At 45.5% G+C, this 22,009-nt stretch overlaps 1 pseudogene across 1 annotated transcript in view; it reads right to left on the bottom strand.

Moving 5' to 3' along the window:
• The window catches only part of LOC311132219 (protein L-Myc-1b-like), a 53,910-nt pseudogene that overhangs the window by 1,423 nt on the left and 30,478 nt on the right, over positions 1-22,009 (bottom strand). The gene's annotated exons all lie outside the window — the stretch shown is intronic.

The raw sequence follows: 22,009 nt of genomic DNA, 5'->3' as shown, positions 1-22,009 counted from the left end.
CCTATCTTTCTGAATCTCCCCTCTCTCCTTCTCCATCCCCACCTCCCCCTCTCACTCCATCTCCCAGCCTCTCTCTACATCTCCTCTCTCTCTCTCTCTCAATTCAATTTCAATTCAACTTGAGGGCTTTATTGGCATGGGAAATGTATGTTAACATTGCCAAAGCAAGTGAAGTAGATAGTAAACAAAAGTGAAATAAACAATAAATATTAACAGTAAACATTACACTCAGAAGTTTCAAAAGAATTAAGACATTTCAAATGTCATATTATGTACAGTGAGGGAAAAAAGTATTTGATCCCCTGCTGATTTTGTACGTTTGCCCACTGACAAAGACATGATCAGTCTATAATTTTAATGGTAGGTTTATTTGAACAGTGAGAGACAGAATAACAACAAAAAAATCCAGAAAAACGCATGTCAAAAATTTTATAAATTGATTTGCATTTTAATGAGGGAAATAAGTATTTGACCCCTCTGCAAAACATGACTTAGTACTTGGTGGCAAAACCCTTGTTGGCAATCACAGAGGTCAGATGTTTCTTGTAGTTGGCCACCAGGTTTGCACACATCTCAGGAGGGATTTTCTTCCACTCCTCTTTGCAGATCTTCTCCAAGTCATTATGGTTTCGAGGCTGACGTTTGGCAACTCAAACCTTCAGCTCCCTCCACATATTTTCTATGGGATTAAGGTCTGGAGACTGGCTAGGCCACTCCAGGACCTTAATGTGCTTCTTCTTGAGCCACTCCTTTGTTGCCTTGGCTGTGTGTTTTGGGTCATTGTCATGCTGGAATACCCATCCACGACCCATTTTCAATGCCTTGGCTGAGGGAAGGAGATTCTCACCCAAGATTTGACAGTACATGGCCCCGTCCATCGTCCCTTTGATGCGGTGAAGTTGTCCTGTCCCCTTAGCAGAAAAACACCCCTAAAGCATAATGTTTCCACCTCCATGTTTGACGGTGGGGATGGTGTTCTTGGGGTCATAGGCAGCATTCCTCCTCCTCCAAACACGGCGAGTTGAGTTGATGCCAAAGAGCTCGATTTTGGTCTCATCTGACCACAACACTTTCACCCAGTTCTCCTCTCAATCATTCAGATGTTCATTGGCAAACTTCAGACGGGCCTGTATATGTGCTTTCTTGAGCAGGGGGACCTTGCGGGCGCTGCAGGATTTCAGTCCTTCACGGCGTAGTGTGTTACCAATTGTTTTCTTGGTGACTATGGTCCCAGCTGCCTTGAGATCATTGACAAGATCCTCCCGTGTAGTTCTGGGCTGATTCCTCACTGTTCTCATGATCATTGCAACTCCAGGAGGTGAGATCTTACATGGAGCCCCAGGCCGAGGGAGATTGACAGTTATTTTGTGTTTCTTCCATTTGCGAATACTCGCACCAACTGTTGTCACCTTCACACCAAGCTGCTTGGCGATGTTCTTGTAGCCCATTCCAGCATTGTGTAGGTCTACAATCTTGTCTCTGACATCCTTGGAGAGCTCTTTGGTCTTGGCCATGGTGGAGAGTTTGGAATCTGATTGATTGATTGCTTCTGTGGACAGGTGTCTTTTATACAGGTAACAAGCTGAGATTAGGAGCACTCCCTTTAAGAGTGTGCTCCTAATCTCAGCTCGTTACCTTGTCAAATGAACCGATGTGGATGTGGTGGAGGAGTCAGTCGCAGGACACAGAGGATTCGTCCAAAAGACTTTACTAGTCCAAAGCGCAACAAAACAATACACGACCTCGAAAACAAATGGAGGCGAGGGAATTACGCAACATGCGTAAAAACAATAAACAAAACTAACAGAGCGCAAACACGCAGCTCCGCATGACAGGCAAACAACAACACACAATCTAACTCATACAAAACAGGGAACTTATAGGACACGTAATCAGAACACAAACAGACACAGGTGTACAAGACAGACTAAAGCAATCACACCACGAAACATACAACGGTGGCAGCTAGTACTCCGGGGACGGCGAACGCCGAAGCCTGCCCGAACCAGGAGGAGGAGCAGTCTCGGCCGAAACCGTGACAGTACCCCCCCCTTGACGCGCGGCTCCAGCCGTGCGCCGACCCCGGCCTCGGGGACGGCCAGGAGGACGCGGACCCGGGCGCGTGGGATGCCCACGGTGGAACTCAGTCAGGAGGGATGGATCGTGGATGTCCCTCCTAGGCACCCAGCACCGTTCCTCCGGACCGTACCCCTCCCACTCCACGAGATACTGGAGACCACTCATCCGGCGCCTCGAGTCCAAGATGGTCCGGACCCTGTACGCCGGGGCCCCCTCGATGTCCAAAGGGGGCGGAGGGGTCTCTCCTATCTCATCTTCTTGGAGTGGGCCAGCTACCACCGGCCTGAGAAGAGACACATGGAACGAGGGGTTAATATTTGTGTACTCAATAGGCAGTTGTAACCTGTAACACACCTCGTTCAATCTTCTCAGGACTTTGAAGGGCCCCACAAACCGCCGACCCAGCTTCCGGCAGGGCAGGCGGAGGGGCAGGTTTCGAGTCGAGAGCCAGACTCGATCTCCCGGTGCGTACACCGGTCCCTCACTGCGGTGGCGATCGGCGCTCGCCTTTTGTTGACGGATGGCCCGCTGCAGATGGACATTGGCAGCGTCCCACGTCTCCTCCGAGCGCCGAATCCACTCGTCCACCGCAGGGGCCTCGATCTGGCTCTCGTGCCACGGTGCCAGGACCGGCTGATACCCTAAAACACACTGGAAAGGTGTTAAACCGGTGGAGGAGTGGCGGAGAGAGTTCTGGGCCATCTCTGCCCAGGGGATATACCTGGACCACTCCTCCGGCCGGTCCCGGCAATAGGACCTCAAAAACCTACCCACATCCTGGTTGACTCGTTCAACCTGCCCATTGCTCTCTGGGTGGTACCCCGAGGTAAGGCTCACCGAGACCCCCAAGCGTTCCATGAACGCCCCCCAGACTCTGGAGGTAAACTGGGGACCTCGGTCAGACACAATATCCTCGGGGACCCCATAGTGCCGGAACACGTGGGTAAATAGGGCCTCGGCGGTCTGTAGGGCAGTAGGGAGACCCGGCATTGGGAGGAGACGACAGACCTTGGAAAACCGATCCACAACGACCAAAATGGTGGTATTCCCCTGGGAAGGGGGTAGGTCGGTCACAAAATCCACCGAGAGGTGGGACCATGGTCGTTGTGGAACGGGCAAAGGGATGTAACTTACCCCTGGGCAAATGTCTAGGCGCCTTACACTGGGCAAACACCGAGCAGGAGGAGACATAAACCCTCACATCCTTAGCTAACGTTGGCCACCAGTATTTCACGCTAAGGCAGTGCACTGTCCGGCCAATACCTGGATGTCCAGAGGAGGGTGATGTATGAGCCCAATAAATAAGACGATCACGAACCTCGAGCGGAACGTACTTCCGCCCCACAGGACACTCGGGGGGAGTAGGGTCGGCACGCAGTGCCCGCTCGATTTCCGCATCGACCTCCCATACCACCGGAGCCACCAGACAAGACTCCGGCAGTATGGAAGTGGGCTCAATGGACCTCTCCTCTGTGTCATACCGCCGGGACAGGGCGTCTGCCTTACCGTTCTGGGACCCTGGGATGTATGTGATCTTAAAAACAAACCGGGTCAGGAACATGTTCCACCTAGCCTGACGAGGGTTCAATCTCCTAGCTGCCCGGATGTACTCCAGGTTACGGTGATCGGTCAGAATGAGGAAAGGGTGTTGAGCCCCCTCAAGCCAATGCCTCCACACCTTTAGGGCCTGGACTACAGCTAACAGCTCCCTGTCCCCAACGTCATAATTGCGCTCCGCCGAGCTGAGTTTCTTAGAGCAGAACGCACAGGGGCGGAGCTTAGGTGGCGTGCCGGACCGTTGTGACAGGACTGCCCCAATACCGGTCTCGGACGCGTCTACCTCTACTTGGAATGGTAAAGAGGGATCCGGATGCGCCAGCACCGGGGCCGAGGTGAACAGGTTCTTCAGTTTGACAAATGCCCTGTCCGCCTCAGCTGACCACTGCAGACGAACCGGACCCCCTTTAACAGGGACGTAATGGGCGCTGCAACCTGTCCAAAGCCCCGAATAAACCTCCAGTATTAATTAGCAAAACCCAAGAACTGCTGCACCTCTTTTACAGTGGTTGGAGTTTGCCAATTACGCACGGCCGACACACGGTCTACCTCTATCTCCACACCAGACGCGGACAACCGATAACCCAAAAAGGAGACGGACTCCTGGAAGAACAGGCATTTCTCTGCCTTGACATACAAGTCATGCTCCAACAGTCTTCTCAACACTCGGCGCACCAGGGCTACATGCTCGGCTCGTGTAGAAGAGTACACTAGGATGTCGTCGATGTACACTACCACACCCTGCCCATGCATGTCTCGGAAAATCTCGTCAACAAAGGATTGGAAGACTGAAGGAGCATTCATTAGCCCGTATGGCATGACGAGATACTAAATGCCGTTTTCCATTCATCCACCTCCCTAATGCGCACCAGATTGTACGCGCTCCTGAGATCCAACTTTGTGAAGAACTGCGCTCCGCGTAATGACTCCGTCATAGTTGCAATCAGTGGAAGAGGGTAACTGTACTTAACCGCGATCTGATTGAGACTACGGTAATCAATACACGGGCGCAAACCCCCGTCCTTCTTCTTCACAAAGAAGAAACTCGAGGAAACCGGGGAAGTGGAGGACCGTATGTATCCCTGTGCCAAGGACTCGGCTATGTAAGTCTCCATAGCCGCTGTCTCCTCTTGGGACAGGGGATACACACGGCTCCGCGGAAGAGCCGCTCCTGTTTGGAGATTTATCGCACAGTCCCCCTGTCTATGAGGTGGTAGCCGTGTTGCCCTCGTTTTGCTGAACACGAGTGCTAAGTCCTCAAACTCAGGGGGAATGCGCATTGCGGGCACTTGGTTCGGACTCTCAACCGAGGTCGCCCCTAAGGAAACACCTAGACATCTCCCTACACACTGGGCAGACCACTCCATAAGAGCCCTCTGTTGCCACGCAATGGTAGGATCATGGGTGCTTAACCAGGGAAGCCCCAACACCACGGGGTACGCAGGAGAGTCAATCAGATAAAACTGAATGATCTCCTCATGACCCCCCTGCGTCGTCATAGTAAGTGGTGCTGTGACTTCTCTGATCAGCCCCGACCCCAACGGCCGGCTGTCTAAGGCGTGGACAGGAAAGGGGGCTTCTACCGGCCGAAGGGGAATTCCAAACCTATAACAAAATGCCCGATCAATAAAATTCCCAGCTGCGCCTGAATCTACTAGCGCCTTATGCTGGGAATGAGGTGCCACCTGTGGAAATCTCACAGGAATACTCATGTGACCAACAGAAAGCTCTGGGTAAGTGGGGCGCCTACTCACCTGAAATGACTCCCCAGTGCGTGACCTGTTGTCCCCTCTCCTAGGAGACCCTCCCCAGCACCTGGCCGCGGTGTGTCCTCCACGGCCACAGTTGGTGCAGGGGGTGGCCCCCCTCGGGTTCTCTCTCCTCCTCTCTCTAGCGCCAGCACCCCCGAGCTCCATGGGAATTGGCTCGGAGGTGCTGGAGGGTGGAATGGTCGGCCCCCACTCGGGACGTCCGCGGGTAGCCAGCAGGGTGTCGAGACGTATGGAGATGTCCACCAACTGGTCGAATGATAGGTTGGTGTCCCTGCAGGCCAGCTCACGACGAACGTCCTCTCATAGGCTGCACCGGTAATGGTCGATGAGGGCCCTCTCATTCCACCCCGCATCCGCCGCTAGCGTCCGGAACTCCAGTGCGAACTCCTGTGCGCTCCTCTTCCCCTGTCGGAGGTGGAACAGACGCTCCCCCGCCGCTTTCCCTTCAGGTGGGTGATCGAAGACAGCCCTGAAGCGGCGGGAGAACTCCGCGTAGGTGATGGTAGCGGCGTCTATTCCCCTCCATTCGGCGTTGGCCCACTCCAACGCCTTGCCGGATAGACAGGAGATGAGGGCGGAGACGCTCTCGTATCCCGAGGGCGCTGGGTGTATGGTAGCCAGGTAGAGTTCCACCTGCAGGAGGAACCCCTGACACCCGGCTGCAGAACCGTCATATGCCCTCGGGAGCGAAAGCCGAATGCCACTGGGTTCCGGTGCTGAGAGAGGAGGACTGGTCGTTGGTGATGGGATGGAGTAAGAAGGCGTAGGCACCTCTCCAGTCACCAACCGGCGCAGAGTGTTGGACACCTCGTCCATGGCGGCCCCAAGTTGCCGGATCATGGTGTCTTGATAGCTGATCCGTTCTTCCAGCGACTTGGGTGCCGCCGCTGCTCCTGCTGACTCCATAGTTGGGTGTGTTGTTCTGTCAAATGAACCGATGTGGATGTGGTGGAGGAGTCAGGCGCAGGACACAGAGGATTCGTCCAAAAGACTTTACTAGTCCAAAGTGCAACAAAACAATACACGACCTCGAAAACAAATGGAGGCGAGGGAATTACGCAACATGCGTAAAAACAATAAACAAAACTAACAGAGCGCAAACACGCAGCTCCGCACGACAGGCAAACAACAACACACAATCTAACTCATACAAAACAGGGAACTTATAGGACACGTAATCAGAACACAAACAGACACAGGTGTACAAGACAGACTAAAGCAATCACACCACGAAACATACAACGGTGGCAGCTAGTACTCCGGGGACGGCGAACGCCGAAGCCTGCCCGAACCAGGAGGAGGAGCAGTCTCGGCCGAAACCGTGACATACCTGTATAAAAGATACCTGGGAGCCAGAAATCTTTCTGATTGAGAGGGGGTCAAATACTTATTTCCCTCATTAAAATGCAAATCAATTTATAACATTTTTGACATGCGTTTTTCTGGATTTTTTTGTTGTTATTCTGTCTCTCACTGTTCAAATAAACCTACCATTAAAATGATAGACTGATCATTTCTTCGTCAGTGGGCAAACGTACAAAATCAGCAGGGGATCAAATACTTTTTTCCCTCACTGTATACATACAGTGTTGTAACAATGTGCAAATAGGAAACAAGTACAAATGGGAAAATAAATAAACATAAATATGGGTTGTATTTACAATGGTGTTTGTTCTTCACTGATTGCCCTTTTCTTGTGGCAACAGGTCACAAATCTTGCAGCTGTGATGGCACACGGTGGTTTTTCACCCAGTAGATAAGGGAGTTTATCAAAATTGGGTTTGTTTTCGAATTCTTTGTGGATCGCTGTAATCTGAGGGAAATATGTGTCTCTAATATGGTCATACATTTGGCAGGAGGTTAGGAAGTGCAGCTCAGTTTCCACCTCATTTTGTGGGCAGTGTGCACATAGCCTGTCTTCTCTTGAGAGCCAGGTCTGCCTACGGCGGCCTTTCTCAATAGCAAGGCTATGGTCACTGAGTCTGTACATAGTCAAAGCTTTCCTTAAGTTTGGGTCAGTCACAGTGGTCAGGTATTCTGCCACTGTGTACTCTCTGTTTAGGGCCAAATAGCATTCTAGTTTGCTCTGTTTTTTTGTTTGTTCTTTCCAATGTGTCAAGTAATTCTCTTTTTGTTTTCTCATGATTTGGTTGGGTCTAATTGTGTTGTTGTTGTTGTTGTTGTTGTCCTGGGGCTGTGTGGGGTCTGTTTGTGTTTGTGAACAGAGGCCCAGGACAAGCTTACTTAGGGGACTCTTCTCCAAGTTCATCTCTCTGTAGGTGATGGCTTTGTTATGGAAGGTTTGGGAATCGCTTCCTTTTAAGTGGTTATAGAATTTAACGGCTCTTTTCTGGATTTTGATAATTAGCGGGTATTGGCCTAATTCCGCTTTGCATGCATTATTTGGTGTTTTACGTTGTACACGGAGGATGTTTTTGCAGAATTCTGCATGCAGAGTCTCAATTTGGTGTTTGTCCCATTTTGTGAATTCTTGGTTGGTGAGCGGACCCCAGACCTCAGAACCATAAAGGGCAATGGGTTCTATAACTGATTCAAGTATTTTTAGCCAGATCCTAATTGGTATGTCAAATTTGATGTTCCTTTTGATGGCATAGAAGGCCCTTCTTGCCTTGTCTCTCAGATCGTTCACAGCTTTGTGGAAGTTACCTGTGGCGCTGATGTTTAGGCCGAGGTACAGTGGGGAAAAAAAGTATTTAGTCAGCCACCAATTGTGCAAGTTCTCCCACTTAAAAAGATGAGAGAGGCCTGTAATTTTCATCATAGGTACACGTCAACTATTACAGACAAAATGAGAAAAGAATTTCCAGAAAATCACATTGTAGGATTTTTAATGAATTTATTTGCAAATTATGGTGGAAAATAAGTATTTGGTCAATAACAAAAGTTTCTCAATACTTTGTTATATACCCTTTGTTGGAAATGACACAGGTCAAACGTTTTCTGTAAGTCTTCACAAGGTTTTCACACACTGTTGCTGGTATTTTGGCCCATTCCTCCATGCAGATCTCCTCTAGAGGAGTGATGTTTTGGGGCTGTCGCTGGGCAACACGGACTTTCAACTCCCTCCAAAGATTTTCTATGGGGTTGAGATCTGGAGACTGGCTAGGCCACTCCAGGACCTTGAAATGCTTCTTACGAAGCCACTCCTTCGTTGCCCGGGCGGTGTGTTTGGGATCATTGTCATGCTGAAAGACCCAGCCACGTTTCATCTTCAATGCCCTTGCTGATGGAAGGAGGTTTTCACTCAAAATCTCATGATACATGGCCCCATTCATTCTTTCCTTTACACGGATCAGTCGTCCTGGTCCCTTTGCAGAAAAACAGCCCCAAAGCATGATGTTTCCACCCCCATGCTTCACAGTAGGTATGGTGTTCTTTGGATGCAACTCAGCATTCTTTGTCTTCCAAACACGACGAGTTTAGTTTTTACCAAAAAGCTCTATTTTGGTTTTATCTGACCATATGACATTCTCCCAATCCTCTTCTGGATCATCCAAATGCACTCTAGCAAACTTCAGACGGGCCTGGACATGTACTGGCTTAAGCAGGGGTACACGTCTGGCACTGCAGGATTTGGGTCCCTGGCGGCGTAATGTGTTACTGATGGTAGGCTTTGTTACTTTGGTCCCAGCTCTCTGCAGGTCATTCACTAGGTCCCCCCGTGTGGTTCTGGGATTTTTGCTCACCGTTCTTGTGATCATTTTGACCCCACGGGGTGAGATCTTGCGTGGAGCCCCAGATCGAGGGAGATTATCAGTGGTCTTGTATGTCTTCCATTTCCTAATAATTGCTCCCACAGTTGATTTCTTCAAACCAAGCTGCTTACCTATTGCAGATTCAGTCTTCCCAGCCTGGTGCAGGTCTACAATTTTGTTTCTGGTGTCCTTTGACAGCTCTTTGGTCTTGGCCATAGTGGAGTTTGGAGTGTGACTGTTTGAGGTTGTGGACAGGTGTCTTTTATACTGATAACAAGTTCAAACAGGTGCCATTAATACAGGTGACGAGTGGAGGACAGAGGAGCCTCTTAAAGAAGAAGTTACAGGTCTGTGAGAGCCAGAAATCGTGCTTGTTTGTAGGTGACCAAATACTTATTTTCCACCATAATTTGCAAATAAATTCATAAAAAATCCTACAATGTGATTTTCTTGATTTTTTTTCCTCAATTTGTCTGTCATAGTTGACGTGTACCTATGATGAAAATTACAGGCCTCTCTCATCTTTTTAAGTGGGAGAACTTGCACAATTGGTGGCTGACTAAATACTTTTTTTCCCCACTGTATGTATAGTTTTTTGTGTGCTCTAGGGCAACGGTGTCTAGATGGAATTTGTATTTGTGGTCCTGGCAACTGGACCTTTTTTGGAACACCATTATTTTTGTCTTACTGAGATTTACTGTCAGGGCCCAGGTCTGACAGAATCTGTGCAGAAGATCTAGGTGCTGCTGTAGGCCCTCCTTGGTTGGTGACAGAAGCACCAGATCATCAGCAAACAGAAGATATTTGATTTCAGATTCTAGTAGGGTGAGGCCGGGTGCTGCAGACTGTTCTAGTGCCCTCGCCAATTCATTGATATATATGTTGAAGAGGGTGGGGCTTAAACTGCATCCCTGTCTCACCCCACGGCCCTGTGGAAAGAAATGTGTGTGTTTTTTGCCAATTTTAACCGCACACTTGTTGTTTGTGTACATGGATTTTATAATGTCGTATGTTTTTCCCCCAACCCCACTTTCCATCAATTTGTATAGCAGACCCTCATGCCAAATTGAGTCAAAAGCTTTTTTGAAATCAACAAAGCATGAGAAGACTTTGCCTTTGTTTTGCTTTGTTTGTTTGTCAATTAGGGTGTGCAGGGTGAATACGTGGTCTGTCGTACGGTAATTTGGTAAAAAGCCAATTTGACATTTGCTCAGTACATTGTTTTCACTGAGGAAATGAACTAGTCTGCTGTTAATGATAATGCAGAGGATTTTCCCAAGGTTGCTGTTGACGCATATCCCACAGTAGTTATTGGGGTCAAATTTGTCTCCACTTTTGTGGATTGGGGTGATCAGTCCTTGGTTCCAGATATTGGGAAAGATGCCAGAGCTAAGGATGATGTTAAAGAGTTTAAGTATAGCCAATTGAAATTTGTGGTCTGTATATTTTATCATTTCATTGAGGATACCATCAACACCACATGACTTTTTGGGTTGGAGGGTTTGTATTTTGTCCTGTAGTTCATTCAATGTAATTGGAGAATCCAGTGGGTTCTGGGTAGTCTTTAATAGTTGATTCTAAGATTTGCATTTGATCATGTATATTTTTTTGCTGTTTGTTCTCTGTTATAGGGCCAAAAAGATTGGAGAAGTGGTTTACCCATACATCTCCGTTTTGGATAGATAGCTCTTCGTGTTGTTGTTTGTTTAGTGTTTTCCAATTTTCCCAGAAGTGGTTAGAGTCTATGGATTCTTCAATTACATTGAGCTGATTTCTGACATGCTGTTCCTTCTCTCTCTCTCTCTCTCTCTCTCTCTCTCTCTCTCTCTCTCTCTCTCTCTCTCTCTCTCTCTCTCTCTCTCTCTCTCTCTCTCTCAATTCAATTCAATTCAATTCAAGCTGCTTTATTGGCATGAAAAACATTGTGTCAATTTTGCCAAAGCAACAATGTATACAATAGACATTGTAATAAAATAATAAAGAATAACAAAAAATAATAAAAAATGGTAGTAAATAATAAATAAATAAATAAATAACAACAATAAAATGATAACAGTCAATAGTATAAATATAATAAATAAAAAAATCTATATATGGAAAATGAAACTATAACTAACTTATAACTAAATAACGGTCATTTTCACCATTATATCAGTACTACAACTACCATCATCATTACTACCACTACTACCACCACCATCATTAAACTGCCATCATTACCATTACCACCCATACCACTACTATTTGGAATGATAAACAACAATAATAATGGTAATAACAATAATAGCAATAACAATAATAATAAGTACGTTACTATTTATTATGCAGATGTTATTATTCAGTGTCCCTCAGGCTATGGCAGGCAAATACATATTTGGCTGCAAGAGGAGCCATTGCTCCTTCGCCCATGAGTATTTTTAGTTTTTCCTCTGGGTTTAATACGTTAAAATTTTGAAGAAATGTAGTCACATCTGTGAATAATGAATCTCTTTGTGAGGAATATTTATCACAGTAAAGGAGAAAGTGCATCTCTGTTTCTACCTCCCCTGTCATGCAGTGACAACATACACGCTCCTCTTTGGGTAGCCATGTCTTTTTATGTCTGCCGGTTTCTATTGCCAATTGATGGTCACTCAGCCTGTACTTGGTAAGGATCTGTCTCTGCTTCGTATCTCTGACAGAGTAGAGATAATCAGCCAATTCATATTCTCTGTTTAGGGCCAGATAGCAATTTAGTCGGCTTTGGGATTTTGTTTCCTTTTTCCAATGTTGTAAATATGAGTCCTTTGATTGGTTCATGATTTTGTTCATTGGAATTCTTTCTTTTGAAGCAGTGCTGGTGTCAGCTTGGTTGGTTAGGTCCAACACCAGCTGACTGAGAGGGCTCGTTTCTGGGCTCAGCTCTTGGGTTTGAAGTGCTTTAAATTGCAGACTTGAATTTGGACTTGAATTTAGATTAAAAATTTTAATGATCTTTTCTGTATTTTCATTACTACTGGAAAGCGGCCCAATTCTGCCCTACATGCATTAGTTGGTGTATTTCTCTGGATTTTTCGCCAGAATTCTGCATGTAGGGCTTCAATTGGATGTTTGTCCCATATTTTAAAGTCCAGTTTATTGAGTGGCCCCCAAACCTCACTTCCGTAAAGAGCTATTGGTAGGATTACGCTGTCAAATATTTTGGTCCAAATTCTAATTGGGATGGTGATTTTGAATAATTTCATTTTTATTGCATACAATGCTCTGCAGGCTTTTTCTTTGAGTGCATTCACTGCCATATTAAAGTTTCCCGATGCAGATATGGTCAGACCAAGGTATGTGTAGTTTTTAGTGTGTTCAATTATGGTGTTGTTCAGGGTGAATTTATATTTGTGTTTCTGATATCTGTTTTTTTTTGTGGAAAATCATGATATTAGTTTTTTTTTAATTTACTGCCAGGGCCCAATTATTGCAATATTGCTCTAGAATGTTAAGGTTCTGTTGAAGACCTTCTTTGGTTGGTGATAGAAGTACCAAGTCATCAGCATATAGCAGGTAGTGCATACAACAAACAGTGTGAGTCCTGGGGCTGGAGAATGGTCCAACATGTCTGCTAATTCATTGTTCTCGCTCTCTCTCTCTACTCTCTCTCTCTCTTTCTCTCTCTCTCTCTCATTCTCTCTCTCTCTCTCTCTCTCTCTCTCTACTCTCTCTCTCTCTTTCTCTCTCTCTCTCTCATTCTATCTCTCTCTCTCTCTCTCTCTCTCTCTCTCTCTCTCTCTCTCTCTCTCTCTCTCTCTCTCTCTCTCTCTCTCTCTCTCTCTCTCTCTCTCTCTCTCTCACTCTCTCTCTCTCTCTCTCTCTTTCTCTACTCTCTCTCTTTCTCTACTCTCTCTACTTGGCGAACTGTGTGTCCTCCCCATAAGGTGTTTGTGTGTCTGTGTGTGTGTGTTTCTGGTTTGTGTGTGTGTGGGTGTATCAAAGAAAAGGCAATGGAAGGCTATGGAAGGCTATGGAAGGCTATGGAAGGCTTCGGAAGTGTCCTGCCAGGTATGCAAATGAACCGACAGTGGGCAGAGCTGAGCACCTCCCCTTTTGCAAAATCTCTTAGGATCATGGTGAAAATGGCCGTAATTAACAAAGGATCATGGTCGATGTAGTGTCACGGTTTCGGCCGAGGCTGCTCCTCCTCCTTGTTCGGGCAGGCTTCGGCGGTCGTCGTCCCCGGAGTACTAGCTATCACCGTTTGATGTTTTCGCTGTCTGTTGGTTTTGTCTGATTGTGTACACCTGTGTCCTGTTTAGTTGATTATGTCCTCTATAAGTTTCCCGTTTGGTTAGTTTTGTGTTGTGTGTTATTGTTCGCCTGTCATCAGGTCGGCTCGTTGTTTGTTTGTTGTTTTCCCTGTCGTCGCACTGTACTGTTTTCCTTTTGCGCATTGTTGCGCATCGTCCGCCTCTTGTTTGTTTTGAGGCCAGTGTTTTGTATATTTTTGGTCGTGTTCAGTAAAGTATTGGACTGAGCTTCTGTGTCTGCGTTTGACTCCTTCACCACATCTACATCAGCCGTTGTGACATGTAGTTGTTTTCATCCTGCCTGAGAGACACATGCAAAGAGCATGCATGAGAGCGCCAGCCTCCTCATAGCCTGCCTGCCCGTAATCGGTCTGTGTCAGCATGTGGTCATGTGTGAAGACATATGTAGTAGTCAGAATGATCACTATTTAAATTAAATATATTGATTTATAGCAAACTTTAAAATAAATATCTGTGGAGGTCATAATAAACACATTTTAGAGGCCAAAACGGGCAAATTTTTTTTTTTTTTCATTTATAAAAATGACTTGTTCTGGCAATCATAATTTACGTAGGCTTTCAAGGGCAGACCAGGCCTTTTGGCACCGCTAGGTTGCTATGCAACCAGAAGAGCTTGTGACTTCACCCTCCGGATCGGACACTGGGGGGCCTGATTATAACATTGGGCAGGAGAGGTTTTTTGTGTGTGTTTAGTGTTTGGGCACGTGGCTCCACCTCTTGCCTCCAGTGTTACATAACCCCAACGAAACATCGACCTTTAATGGAGAGCTATGTAGGCTGCAGCAGCCATTGACACACACACGATAATATAGAAGGATTATGTCTACAGTTGAAGTCGGAAGTTTACATACACTTAGGTTGGAGTCATTAAAACTCGTTTTTCAACCACTCCACAAATGTCTTGTTAACACACTATATAGTTTGGCGAGTCGGTTAGGACATCTACTTTGTGCATGACACAAGTAATTCTTCCAATAATTGTTTACAGACAGATTATTTCACTTATAATTCACTGTATCACAATTCTAGTGGGTCAGAATTTTACATACACTAAGTTGACTGTGCCTTTAAACAGCTTGGAAAATTCCAGAAAATGGTGTCATGGCTTTAGAAGCTTCTGATAGGCTAATTGACATAATTTGAGTCAATTGGAGGTGTATCTGTGGATGTATTTCAAGGCCTACCTTCAAACTCTTTGCTTGACATCATGGGAAAATCAAAAGAAATCAGCCAAGACCTCGGAAAAAGAATTGTAGACCTCCACAAGTCTGGTTCATCTTTGGGAGCAATTTCCAAACGCCTGAAGGTACCATGTTCAAATATCCTCTGGTCTGATGAAACAAAAAATAGAACTGTTTGGCCATAATGACCATCGTTATGTTTGGAGGAAAAAGGGGGAGCTTGCAAGCCAAAGAACACCATCCCAACCGTGAAGCACGGGGGTGGCAGCATCATGCTGTGGGGGTGCTTTGCTGCAGGAGGGACTGGTGCACTTCACAAAATAGATGGCATCATGAGGAAGGAAAATTATGTGGTTATATTGAAGCATCAACATCTCAAGACATCAGTCAGGAAGTTATAGCTTGGTCGCAAATGGTCTTCCAAATGGACAATAACCCCAAGCATATTTCCAAAGTTTTGGCAAAATGGCTTAAGGACAACAAAGTCAAGGTATTGGAGTGGCCATCACAAATCTCTGACCTCAATCCTATAGAAAATGTGTGGGCAGAACTGAAAAAGTGTGTGCGAGCAAGGAAGCCTACAAACCTGACTCAGTTACACCAGCTCTGTCAGGAGGAATGGGTCAGAATTCACCCAACTTATTGTGGGAAGCTTGTGGAAGGCTACCCGAAACGTTTGACCCAAGTTAAACAATTTAAAGGCAAATGCTACCAAATACTAATTGAGTGTATGTAAACTTCTGACCCACTGGGAATGTGATGAAATAAATAAAAGCTGAAATAAGTTCACATTCTTAAAATAAAGTGGTGATCCTAACTGACCTAAGACAGGGAATTCTTACTAGGTTTAAATGTCAGAAATGTGAAAAACTGAGTTTAAATGTATTTGGCTAAGGTGTATGTAAACTTCTGACTTCAACTGTATATGATACCTATTCACACAGATGATGTATGATGTGTAGATATTTGCTGAGAAATGTACCATGATGCATATACGAAGGTGCATTTCATAAATTATCATTTGCATAACATTTAATTTTACAATTGTATTCAATTCACTCAATTCTTTGTCATGTCATTAAATTGTGTGTCGTCAATGCATCAATAATTTGTACATCTCAAGTTCAAACCTGAGTAATGGGTTGTTATGTATCCATCCTTAATGTGTTGGTTCTATGAGGTACACTGTTATATATACAGTACCAGACAAAAGGTTGGACACACCGACTCATTCAAGGGTGTTTCTTTATATTTACTATTTTCTACATTGTAGAATAATAGTGAAGACATCAAAACTATGAAATAACACGTATGGAAACATGTTGTAACCAAGAAATATTTAAAAAATCAAAAATATATTATATATTTGAGAATCATCAAAGTAGCCACCCTTTGCCTTGGTGACAGCTTTGCACACTCTTGCCATTCTCTCAACCAGCTTCACCTGGAACGCTTTTCCAACAGTCTTGAAGGAGTTCCCACATATGCTGAGCACTTCTTAGCATTTTTTCCTTCACTCTGTGGTCCAACTCATCCGAAACCATCTCAATTGGGTTGAGGTCGGGGGATTGTGGAGGCCAGGTCATCTGATGCAGCACTCCATCACTCTCCTTCTTGATAAAATATCCCTTACACAGCCTGGAGGTGTGTTGGGTCATTGTCCTGTTGAAAAACAAATGATAGTCCCACTAAGCGCAAACCAGATGGGATGGTGTATCGCTGCCGAATGCTGTGGTAGCCATGCTGGTTAAGTGTGCCTTGAATTCTAAATAAATCACAGACAGTGTCACCAGCAAAGCACCCCCACACCATCACACCTTCTTCTCCATGCTTCACTGTGGGAACCACACATGCGGAGATCATCCGTTGACCTACTCTGCGTCACAAAGACACAGCGGTTGGAACCCTAGAATCTCACATTTGGACTCATCAGACCAAAGGACAGATTTCCACCGGTCTAATGTTCATTGCTTGTGTTTCTTGGCCCAAGCAAGTATCGTCTTCTTATTGGTGTCCTTTAGTAGTGGTTTCTTTGCAGCAATTCTACCATGAAGGCATGATTCACGCAGTCTCCTCTGAACAGTTGATGTTGAGATGTGTCTGTTACTTGAACTCTGTGAAGTATTTGTTTGGGCTGCAATTTCTGAGGCTGCTAACTCTAATGAACTTATCCTCTTCAGCAGAGGTAACTCTGGGTCTTCCTTTCCTGTGGCGGTCCTCATGAGAGCCAGTTTCATCATAGCTCTTGATGTTTTTTTCAAAGTTCTTGAAATGACTGACATTCATGTCTTAAATAATGATGGTTTGTCGTTTTTCTTTGCTTATTTGAGCTGCTCTTGCCAAAATATGGACTTGGTCTTTGACCAAATAGGGCTATCTTCTGTATACCACCCTACCTTGTCACAACACAACTGATTGGCTCAAACGCATTAAGAAGGAAAGATATTCCACAAATTAACTTTTAACAAGGCACACCTGTTAATTGAAATGCATTCCAGGTGACTACCTCATGAAGCTGGTTGAGAGAATGCCAAGAGTGTGCAAAGCTGTCATCAAGGCAAAGGGTGGCTACTTTGAAGACTCAAAATTACTGTATATTTTGATTTGTTTAACACTTTTTTTTGGTTAGTACATGATTCTATGTGTGTTAAAAAATAAAAACCCTTGAATGAGTATGTGTGTCCAAACCTTTGACTGGTACTGTATATCCTGTATGTATTGGTTCTATGAGGTGGTATTCTGTTATATATCTATCTTTTATGAATTGGTTCTATGTGGTATACTGTTATATAGCTATCCTTTATACAGTGCATTTGGAAAATATTCAGACCCCTTGACTTTTTCCACATTTTGTTGCATCACAGCCTTGTTCTAAAATTGATAAAATTAATGTTTTTCCTCATCAATCTACACATAATACCCCGTAATGATGAAGCAAAAACAGGTTTTTAGAATTATTTGCAAATTCATAAAACCCAAAATACCTTATTTACATAAGTATTCAGACCGTTGAGTGGCGCAGTGGTCTAAGGCACTGCATCGCAGTGCTAACTGTGCCACTAGAGATCCTGGTTCGAATCCAGGCTCTGTCGCAGCCGGCCGCGACCGGGAGACTCATGGGCGGCGCACAATTGGCCCAGCGTCGTCCAGGGTAGGGGAGGGAATGGCCGGCAGGGATGTAGCTCAGTTGATAGAGCATGGCGTTTGCAACGTCAGGGTTGTGGGTTCAATTCCCACGGGGGGCCAGTATAAAGAAAATATGTATTCACTAACTGTAAGTCGCTCTGGATAAGAGCGTCTGCTAAATGACTAAAAATGTTTTTTTTTTAATGTTTGCTATGAGACTCGAAATTGAGCTCAGGTGCATCCTGTTTCCATTGGTCATCCTTGAGGTGTTTCTACAACTTGATTGGAGTCCACCTGTGGTAAATTCAATTGATTGGACATGATTTGGAAAGGCACACACCTGTCTATATAAGGTCCCACAGTTGACAGTGCATGTCAGAGCAAAAACCAAGCCATGAGGTCGAAGGAATTGTCTGTAGAGCTCCGAGACAGGATTGTGTTGAGGCACAGATCTGGGGAAGGGTACCAAAACATTTCTGCAGCATTGAAGGTCACCAAGAACATGGTGGCCTCCATCATTCTTAAATGGAAGAAGTTTGGAACCACCAAGACTCTTCCTAGAGATGGCCGCCCGGCCAAACGGAGCAATCGGGGGAGAAGGGCCTTGGTCAGGGTGGTGACCAAGAACCCGATGGTCACTCTGACAGAGCTCCAGAGTTCCTCTGCGAAGATGGGAGAATCTTCCAGAAGGACAACCATCTCTGCAGCGCTCCACCAATCAGGCCTTTATGTGGTTACATTTATCCAGGCCCATCTGTCAGCTTTCTATCTAAATGGGCGGGGAAACGCTTTGTTAGTGTTTCAACAACTGATTGCCCCTCTAAGGGACCATTACTGCCAGGGAGATTAGCCTGCTAGTCTGTGTGTTTCTATGACAATACTATCATGTTAGTGGTTAGTCTGTCTAGCAGCTAAGTTTGTGTGCACTGCAGACACCGTACATACAGTGGGGAAAAAAAAGTATTTAGTCAGCCACCAATTGTGCAAGTTCTCCCACTTAAAAAGATGAGAGACGCCTGTAATTTTCATCATAGGTACACGTCAACTATGACAGACAAATTGAGGAAAAAAAATCCAGAAGATCACATTGTAGGATTTTTAATGAATTTATTTGCAAATTATGGTGGAAAATAAGTATTTGGTCACCTACAAACAAGCAAGATTTCTGGCTCTCACAGACCTGTAACTTCTTCTTTAAGAGAATCCTCTGTCCTCCACTCATTACCTGTATTAATGGCACCTGTTTGAACTTGTTATCAGTATAAAAGACACCTGTCCACAACCTCAAACAGTCACACTCCAAACTCCACTATGGCCAAGACCAAAGAGCTGTCAAAGGACACCAGAAACAAAATTGTAGACCTGCACCAGGCTGGGAAGACTGAATCTGCAATAGGTAAGCAGCTTGGTTTGAAGAAATCAACTGTGGGAGCAATTATTAGGAAATGGAAGACATACAAGACCACTGATAATCTCCCTCGATCTGGGGCTCCACGCAAGATCTCACCCCGTGGGGTCAAAATGATCACAAGAACGGTGAGCAAAAATCCCAGAACCACATGAGGGGACCTAGTGAATGACCTGCAGAGAGCTGGGACCAAAGTAACAAAGCCTACCATCAGTAACACACTACGCCGCCAGGGACTCAAATCCTGCAGTGCCAAACGTGTCCCCCTGCTTAAGCCAGTACATGTACAGGCCCGTCTGAAGTTTGCTAGAGTGCATTTGGATGATCCAGAAGAGGTTTGGGAGAATGTCATATGGTCAGATGAAACCAAAATATAACTTTTTTGTAAAAACTCAACTCGTCGTGTTTGGAGGACAAAGAATGCTGAGTTGCATCCAAAGAACACCATACCTACTGTGAAGCATGGGGGTGTAAACATCATGCTTTGGGGCTATTTTTCTGCAAAGGGACCAGGACGACTGATCCGTGTAAAGGAAAGAATGAATGGGGCCATGTATTGTGAGATTTTGAGTGAAAACCTCCTTCCATCAGCAAGGGCATTGAAGATGAAACGTGGCTGGGTCTTTCAGCATGACAATGATCCCAAACGCACCGCCCGGGCAACGAAGGAGTGGCTTCGTAAGAAGCATTTCAAGGTCCTGGAGTGGCCTAGTCAAGCGTCGTCCAGGGTAGGGGAGGGAATGGCCGGCAGGGATGTAGCTCAGTTGGTAGAGCATTGGTGTTTGCAACGCCAGGGTTGCGGGTTCGATTCCCACGGGGGGACAGTATAAAAAATAATGTCAAGATACTTACCTTATTAATTGACGATGATGATTTTGACCCTTTTGCTCACGTCTTGTATATTGTTAATATGTTAATATTAGATTAAATGTGCACAAAAAAATACAGACACGTATAGAATTTTGCCTTTATAATTAATCTCTATTGCCCCTAAAGCTACAGTCCATTACAACAGTCAGTGAACTACTGTGCTGTGTAGTGAAATATGACGATCATGTTTTCTTATTCTCTGCCTCCCCCTTCTGGTTAGATGGGGAAGTGTGACTGCACAGGCACTGATCAGAACTGCGAGGGAGGAAATTGATTACATAGTGCCAATCTTTTCCCTTTCATTAAGTATTGAAGCCTGTAGACTTCTCCTAATGTCTGACTCATCGCTTCTCCCTTCAATAGCGCTCCATCCATCCATCCATCCATCCATCCATCCATCCATCCATCCATCCATCCATCCATCCATCCATCCATCCATCCATCCATCCATCCATCCATCGCCCAACAAGACAATAATGCGTTAGCTAGAACATAAACTGTATACTGGATAGCATAAACTTCCTGTACTGCTTACCAGACCAATATGCTGCGGTCGACTGGGTAATGCAGGAGTCAGCGTCATGGACAGCACTAGCAACACTACAGTATTGGGAAAAACAGTGTTGCAATAGAATGCAAAGAAGCTCTGCCCACTGTAACAAGTATTTGATACACTGCCGATTTTGCAGGTTTTCCTACTTACAAAGCATGTAGAAGTCTGTAATTTTTATCATAGGTACACTTCAACTGTGAGAGACGGAATCTAAAATCCAGAAAATCACATTGTATGATTTTTAAGTAATTAATTTGCATTTTATTGCATGACATAAGTATTTGATACATCAGAAAGGCAGAACTTAATATTTGGTACAGAAACCTTTGTTTGCAATTACAGAGATCATACGTTTCCTGTAGGTCTTGACCAGGTTTGCACACACTGCAGCAGAGATTTTGGCCCACTCCTCCATACAGACCTTCTCCAGATCCTTCAGGTTTCGGGGCTGTCGCTGGGCAATACAGACTTTCAGCTCCCTCCAAAGATGTTCTATTGGGTTCAGGTCTGGAGACTGGCTAGACCACTCCAGGACCTTGAGATGCTTCTTACGGAGCCACTCCTTAGTTGCCCTGGCTGTGTGTTTTGGGTCGTTGTCATGCTGGAAGACCCAGCCACGACCCATCTTCAATGCTCTTACTGAGGGAAGGAGGTTGTTGGCCAAGATCTTGCGATACATGGCCCCATCCATCCTCCCCTCAATACGGTGCAGTCGTCCTGTCCCCTTTGCAGAAAAGCATCCCCAAAAAATGATGTTTCCACCTCCATGCTTCACGGTTGGGATGGTGTTCTTGGGGTTGTACTCATCCTTCTTCTTCCTCCAAACACGGCGAGTGGAGTTTAGACCAAAAAGCTCTGTTTTTGTCTCATCAGACCACATGACCTTCTCCCATTCCTCCTCTGGATCATCCAGATGGTCATTGGCAAACTTCAGACGGGCCTGTACATGCGCTGGCTTGAGCAGGGGGACCTTGCGTGCGCTGCAGGATTTTAATCCATGACGGCGTAGTGTGTTACTAATGGTTTTCTTTGAGACTGTGGTCCCAGCTCTCTTCAGGTCATTGACCAGGTCCTGCCATGTAGTTCTGGGCTGATCCCTTACCTTCCTCATGATCATTGATGCCCCACGAGGTGAGATCTTGCATGGAGCCCCAGATAGAGGGTGATTGACCGTCCTCTTGAACTTCCATTTTCTAATAATTGCGCCAACAGTTGTTGCCTTCTCACCAAGCTGCTTGCCTATTGTCCTGTAGCCCATCCCAGCCTTGTGCAGGTCTACAATTGTATCCCTGATGTCCTTACACAGCTCTCTGGTCTTGGCCATTGTGGAGAGGTTGGAGTCTGTTTGATTGAGTGTGTGGACAGGTGTCTTTTACACAGGTAACGAGTTCAAACAGGTGCAGTTAATACAGGTAATGAGTGGAGAACAGGAGGGCTTCTTAAAGAAAAACT

This window comes from Coregonus lavaretus (genome assembly GCF_964263955.1).
Source record: "Coregonus lavaretus genome assembly, chromosome: 7".
Lineage (NCBI taxonomy): Eukaryota > Metazoa > Chordata > Actinopteri > Salmoniformes > Salmonidae > Coregonus > Coregonus lavaretus.
The sequence above is the reverse complement of the archived record's forward strand: the minus strand, read 5'-3'. Positions and strand labels throughout refer to the sequence as shown.